The 7,774-nt window shown below is 39.2% G+C and overlaps 1 pseudogene; it reads left to right on the top strand.

Moving 5' to 3' along the window:
* The first annotated feature begins 490 nt into the window (after positions 1 to 490).
* Positions 491 to 1,004, top strand: LOC107183382 (annotated as a pseudogene).
* Positions 1,005 to 7,774: the final 6,770 nt, after the last annotated feature.

The raw sequence follows: 7,774 nt of genomic DNA, 5'->3' as shown, positions 1-7,774 counted from the left end.
TTTTTAAAAATATATTTTTATTAATTTTAGAGAAGAAAGGAGAGGGAGAGAGAGAAAGGAGCATCAGTTATGAGAGACAATCACTGATTGGCCGCCTCCTGAATGCCCCACACTGGGGACCTAGCCACAACCTGGGCTTGTGCCCTGACCAGGAATCAAACTGTGACTCCTTCGTCCATAGGTCGATGTTCAACTACTGAGCCATGCAAGCTGGGCTTAACTTAGTTTTCTTAAGATAATGTTAGGTCTGGGCCAACATTCATCATTTTTGATATGAATACCCAATTGTTTCAGCACAGTGTTTAGAAAATACAAACATTTCTCTTCAGAATTATCTTGAACATCTTTGGAACTTATATGCATAACCCCTGGACACGGATAATAGTGTGGTGAAGGCCTAGGGGGAAGGGACCCATGTGGGTAGAGAGGGTCAATGGGGGACAAAAAAATGGGTCATCTTTCAACAATAAAGATACATTTTAGCTTTTTACGAAGATGGTGCTGACAGCTAAGAAGGAAGCCCCTGCCCCTCCCAAAGCTGAAGCCAAAGCAAAGGCTTTGAAGGCCAAGAAAGCAGTGTTGAAAGGCATCTACAGCCACAAAATAAAGAAGATCTGCACATCACCCACCTTCCAATGGCCAAAGACGCTAAGGCTGCCATGGCAGCCTAAATGTCCTCAAAGAGCACACCCAAGAGAAGCAAGCTTGACCACTATGCCATCATCAAATTCCCCCTGACTGCCAAGTCAGCCATGAAGAAGGTAGAAGACAATTCACTTGTGTTCATTGTGATGTCGAGGTCAACAAGCACCAGATCAAACAGGGTGTGTAGAAGCTCTATGACACTGATGTGGCCAAGGTCTCCTGATCAGGCCTGATGGCGGGAAGAAGGCATATGTTCAACTGGCTCCTGACTACGATGCTTTGGATGTTGCCAATAAAATTGGGATCATCTAAACTGAGTCCAGCTGCCTAATTCTAAATATCAAAATTTTGCACCTGAATGTTTAAAATGGAAATAAAAGAGAGTGACTTGAAATACTTTTTTTTAATTTGTAAGACTGTTGTCAGAATTATCCAAATAATTATAATTGAATCACAAAGTTCATGAAGATGATTTTAAACTGGGGCATATAGGTGTTCAAAAACTATAATTTGAATAAATGATGATTATAAATTTTACTTTTACTTTCCTGTGGAAACTTGTCCTCCCTTTGTATAAAATTTTATGTCTTGTTTTGGTTGACTTCTGATTCACAGGAGGTAGAGAACGCAAAATTGAATTTTAAAATGCTGTTTTTCTTTGGCATTACATCCAACAAGGCGAAAAGTGGAACCCTGAGTTAAGAAGCCAATTGGTGTCTGAATAAGGCCACGCAACACATATTTGACAGAGTTGCCTTCATTGTGTGTTAACCACTTCCAAGAGAACACAGGCTTAATTTGGTTGGAGCAAACATAAAATAAGCTAACTGCTCTCTTTGACAGTGATTATCCATGACCTTTTCCTTTTATAAACTCCAACTGCAATAATTTTCCTCTATTTTTAAGCAAAGTGCTTTTGATATGGCTACATGATATTATGCAATATAAATCACATTGGATTGGAATTTTTCCATAACAATAAGAACAATGTTCTTGCTAGCAAGATATGTGTAAATGTCTTCAATTATCCTTTACAAGACAGTAGTCTGAGGACAAAGTATTAGGCTGCAAATAGAAATAATCAACTAGACTGAATATGTTGAGAACTAGATTGTTAATTCATGAAGGATAAAACAGTTAATTGCCTTGTAAGACCAACTTTCTTGGTCCCTTATGATCTGAGATGTTATTTGAGATGTATAAGCTGGTACAATCATCATCTATATCTTTCACACAATTGATAGCTTCCAACAAAATAATGACTCTGATATAATTGAGAAACAATTCTAAGATATGGAACTCAGAAGTCGCTGCCATAGATGAGACATTAAGAACACAGATGAGGGATGATTGCAAATGTCCATCGCCATCTGTTTTGTTCTGCTTCTTCCAATTTTTAAACCAAAAGATAAATGATAAATAATAATGCTCAGTCAGTTTCAAAGTGTTTAAAGTGTCAATTGAAATGTGCCTATTAGGGCCTTATTTCTTCATAAAAATGTCAATTTAAGAAGAAGTTTTAAAAAGCAAGGCAAAATAAGGCATGAAGAAAGCTATTTGTTCAGGCATCTTGTCCAGCTTTTCACTGCAGTAGGTATTCTATTCTGTTTTACAGGTATAAATCAAAAGATTTTGCAGACTTTTAAAAAATAGCCAAATATATTTTTGTCCTCTTAAAATCATAAATAACAATAGTTAACTCATATATATATGTCCACATAGAATGCTCACACAAATCCTAAGATTGGGAAATTCTTTTGGTTCATGAGCAGATTTATGTGTATTTTTTAAAAGAAGTCTTAAAATTATTTCAAAATATCTAGTATTAAATTGTTGTGTTTCACCCATGAGATATGTTTATAACAAAATTTCAGCTTAGAAAACAGACATGGGAAATATACTAGTTTTATTTTTATTATTCTCCTCTGTGTCCCATAGCACTCTTAACATGACTAACCAGCCTTTCACAAAATATTCTTCAGCAGTTTAGTAGAGATAGAAGGACTTTAGGATCATGACTGTCAGTAACCTGAATGGCTAGAGACAACCATTTATCATTGATACCTAATAAATTCTAATCTATAGATCAGAAATGGCGAACCTTTTGAGCTAGGCGTGTCAGCATTTTGAAAAACCCTAACTTACCTCTGGTGCTGTGTCACATATAGAAATTTTTTGATATTTGCAACCATAGTAAAACAGAGATTTATATTTCTGATACTTATTTTATACTAGAAGCTCGGTGCACAAAAATTTGTGCACTCAGCGGGGACAGGGGGTCCCTCAGCCCGGCCTGTGCCCTCTCGCAGTCTGGGACCCCTCAGGAGATAATGACCTGCTGGCTTAGGCCTGTTCCCGGGTGGCAGAGGGCAGGCCCAATCCCTAGGTGCAGCCCCTGGTCAGGCTCAGAGCAGTGCCGATTGGGGAGTTAGGGCGCCACCCCCTGTCATGCACAGAGCAGGGTGGATCAGGAGGTTGGGGCGCTCCCCCCCGTCACGCACAGAGCAAAGCCCATCAGGGGGTTGGAGAGCTCCCCCGTCACGCAAAGAGAAAAGCCCATCAGGGGGCTGGGGAGCTCCCCCCTGTCACTCACAGAGCAGGGTGGATAGGGAGGTTGTGGCCCTGCCCCCTGTCATACACAGAGCCACAGGGCAATCAGGGGGTTTGGTCTCTGCCCTGTCACGCTGATCCCGGTGCTGGGAGGCCTCGCGGCTCCACTGATCCCGGTGCTGGGAGGCATATTACCTTTTTACTATATAGGATAGAAGCCTGGTACACAGGTGGGGGCCGGCTGGTTTGCCCTGAAGAGTGTCCTGGATCAGGGTGGGAGTCCCCACTGGGGTGCCTGGCCAGCCTGGGTGAGGGGATGATGGCTGTTTGCATCTGGTCACACACCCTTTAGGGTGGGGGTCCCCACTGGGGTGCCTGGCCAGCCTTGGTGAGGGGCTGAGGGCCGTTTTCAGGCTGGCGGGTGACTAAAGCTCCCAACCTGTCCTTTTTTCCTTTTTTTTAAAATTCTGGGCCAGCTTTAGCTCTGAGGCTCTGCTCCAGCTATGAGACCTCCGCTGCTGAAAGCAGGTCTGGCCTTTGTTTACCTTCTGTGTTTCAAACAATGTTGCGGTCCTGCTGGATGAAGCCCTGGGTTTTGTTTAGCTTCTGTATTTGTTACAATGTTGCTTAGAGTGCAGCTGAGAGGCCGGCAAGGCAGGCAGGGAAGCTTGGCTTCCTCCGTCACTGAAGCAAGCAAGCCTCTCTGTTCGCATCATCTGCCTGGCTGCTGGCCGCCATCTTGGCTAGCAGTTAATTTGCATATATTGCTGATTAGCCAATGGGAAGGGTAGCGGTCGTACACCAATTACCATGTTTCTCTTCTATTAGATAGGATATTTAAATGCCATTTAAAAAAGAAAAATCTACCAAAATAATGAGTTCGCATGTCACCTCTGACACGCGTGTCATAGGTTCACCATCACTGCTATAGATCATGAGCTGCCCTCCCTTTTTCATATCCAGTCTCACTGGCTACTGCACTGACTCTTCCCATAATTTACTGCCTTACATGTACTGTTGCTTCTTATGGATGTATTTATAGACACATAACATTCCTGCAGACATTTCAGTTAAGTAGTATCTATAAAAAAATAAGTTGTGCTGAGTTGCTCTGTAAGCCTCACCTATCTTATGATAGAGAGAACTTTTGGCTTCATTCACTTTGGTCAAATGAATGAGTTAAGAAAACCATTTTAATATGTATTACATTCTAAGAAACTCTATCTTCTAAATTTTATCTAGGATGCTCTGAGGAAGTCCAAGGTACAATTATACATCTTCAGACAAAACTTGAAGTTTAGTCTGAAAATTACTTAACCTGTGTTTATTTCTTTAACTCTTACTCTAAATGGTGTATTTATCTCATGCCTGGTCAAACCTGGATTAAGATTAATATTCAAACAAACATCAGAGGTACTGGGGGAGAGAAAAAAGTAAGAGGCATTCATTCTAATGGTATTAAGAAAGTCAGCCACTCAATAATAAGTGACAAAGGAAAGGGATAATGTAGAGCTGCCAGTCTTCAATAGGGTAGCCAAAAGCTTCATGTGACTAATGTGCACTTGAAATATAGATAATTTAAATCAAAATGTGTTATAATATAAAGTACACACTAGATTTTGAAGACTTAGTATAAAGAAAAACTGTTAAGTCATGCAATAAATTTCTCAATTTTTTTATATAGATTACATGTTGAAAGGATAATACTTTGGATAATTTTGTTAAAGATTTTAAAATAATTTTCTAATGTGACTACTAGAAAATATTACATCACATATGTGATGAACATTATATTTCTATTGGACAATGCCGCTGTAGAGAAAAAGAAAAGAAATATATTTCTCAACTTCTGTGATCAAAGTTAGCTTAACAGTTCGGCCAGCATGGCTCAGTGATAGTGTTGACCTTTGAACCAGGAGGTCACAGTTCAATCCCCTGTCAGGTCACATGCCTGGGTTGCAAGCTCGATCCCTAGTGGGGGGCATGCAGAAGGCAGCTAATCAATGATTCTCTCTCATCATTGATGTTTATATCTATCTCTCCCTCTCTCTTTTCCTCTCTGAAATCAATAAATCAATAAAAATATTTTTTTTTAAAAAGAAGCTTAACAGAGGAAGGCTGGAGAAGAACTGCACAAGATGTCTATAATGTAGGAAGGGAAATTCCACTTCTGAGATTCCTGAATTCTTTGGAGCAGCACACCCAAACAGGTGGTCTATATAGCGGTCCACCCTTGTTTTGTAAAACAGGCATAACTTGTTTTATTGTGCTTTGCCTTATTGCACTTCACAGATAATGCATTTTTTACAAATTGAAAGTTTGTGGCAATCTGTATTCACCAAATTTTCCAACAGCATTTGCTCACTTTGTGTCTCAGCATCACATTTCAGTAATTCTCACAATAGTTCAAACATTTTTATTATTTTACATTTGTTACTAGAGGCCCGATGCATGAAGATTTGTGCAAGAATAGGCCTTGCTTCCCCTGGCTGCCAACACTGCCTTCTCTCTGGGCCAGAGTCGCCTTTTCGTCTTCACACACTACCCAGAGGCCCGGAGCAGCCGGAGCAGGGCAGAAAGCCTGTGTCGTCACCATGGCAATGACGCAAGTGTCCCGGCCTGACCACCTCCATCTTCGTCACATCAATTTGCATATTCCCTCCTTATTGGCTGTGGGTGCCCCATCTTTGTTGTGAAGTGATGGTCAATTTGCATATTTTGTCTTTATTAGATAGGATAGTGATCTATGATCAATGATATTTGATGTTACTAAGGTAAGACCCTCCACCAGAAAAGATATTATGACTTATTGAGGGCTCAGGTGATGTTTAGCATTTTTTAGCAATATAAGTATTTTTAATTATGTATAATATTTTTAGACATAATCTTATTACACACTTCATAGACTACATTAAAGTGTAAATATAACTTCATATGCACTGGGAAGTCAAACAATTTGCATGACTAGCTTTATGGTGATATTCGCTTCATTACAGTGGTCTGGAACTGAATCCATAATATATCCAACAGATGCCTGTAGATAATTTTATAATTAGTATATAGAGTTGTGCAAACATATTGGTGAAAAACAATATAATAATGGCAGAGAAAACTAATAACAGCAGTAAAAGGAAATATTTAAGGGGGTGTGATCATCAAAGTGTCTTATTTGTTCATAAAACTATAGTCCTCTCTTCAGCTTTGCCATGGTTTCCCATGGGTCAGTATATACTTCCTTAGCCCTTGACTTTGGCCTTGGCCATGTGATTTACTTTGACCCATGTAATATTTTCCAGTTCTGAGTCAGGGTTTCTAAAGGCATTACCTATTTCTGCTTGCCCCTTTGTAGTACTATCATTTGCATGAGATAAACAAACTCCAGCTAATTCTGGCTTCTTTATTCTGGAATCACAATGAGATGCATGGAGCACATTTGAACCCAACCCAACCCAACTTGGCTAAGCCAAACCCGCCTGTACAATGTGAGAAGAACAAAAGTGACTGGGATTTTAGAGTTATTTGTTATGAAGCATTATTTCAGTTGAACCTGGTTAGTATACATATGCAATATGATTCATCTTTACAGTAATTCTATGAGGGAGACACTGCTGGTTCCATTTCAAACAAGGAAAATATTATTCATAGAAATTAAATGCCAAAGTCGCATAACTAATAAATGTTTGGAACAGGCTCAGAATCCAAGAGATTCTGACTCTAAATTTAGGCTATATTGATCCTTATAAAAAGTTACTCTTAATTTATATATAATGATATGAGAACTATAGTGTTATATGGTAGAATACTTACTTTGAATTTTTATATATGCTTTGTTTTGCTAGTTATGAATTCTCCCCAAAGTATACATTTCTTAAAAGTTGGAACTTTGCCTGATGCCTCTTATATTCACCACAATATTGAGCCTCTCACTTTGTGTATTGTTGACTCATAGGAAAGATTTGCAGATTGACAGATTGATGTAATGACATTTTATCATATATTTGCTGTTTATATAACACGGTGAAGGTTATTATTGCCAACCAAATTTGTCCTTGTGTTTATTCCCAAGAGCTCAGTAAAAGTACGAATAACTCTCTTAGTCCCCAGCGCTTCTCTCCCTCATTTCTTCGCCTAAGCTCTTGGTTGATGGCTTACTTTGAATTTTTATATATGCTTTGTTTTGCTAGTTATGAATTCTCCCCAAAGTATACATTTCTTAAAAGTTGGAACTTTGCCTGATGCCTCTTATATTCACCACAATATTGAGCCTCTCACTTTGTGTATTGTTGACTCATAGGAAAGATTTGCAGATTGACAGCTTGATGTAATGAAATTTTATCATATATTTGCTGTTTATATAACACGGTAAAGGTTATTATTGCCAACCAAATTTGTCCTTGTGTTTATTCCCAAGAACTCAGAAAAAGTACGAATAACTCTCTTAGTCCCCAGCGCTAATTTCTTCGCCTAAGCTCTTGGTTGATGGCTGGTACTCTGCTGCCCCCTGGAGGGTCACTGAATTTTGTGCTTTTGTGTAAAGATAGCAGCAGATTGACAAGACACAGCAACAGAAAGTTACACT

Source organism: Myotis davidii, unplaced genomic scaffold (genome assembly GCF_000327345.1).
Source record: "Myotis davidii unplaced genomic scaffold, ASM32734v1 scaffold93, whole genome shotgun sequence".
Taxonomy (NCBI): Eukaryota; Metazoa; Chordata; class Mammalia; order Chiroptera; family Vespertilionidae; genus Myotis; species Myotis davidii.
This window is presented reverse-complemented; position numbering and strand designations above follow the sequence as displayed.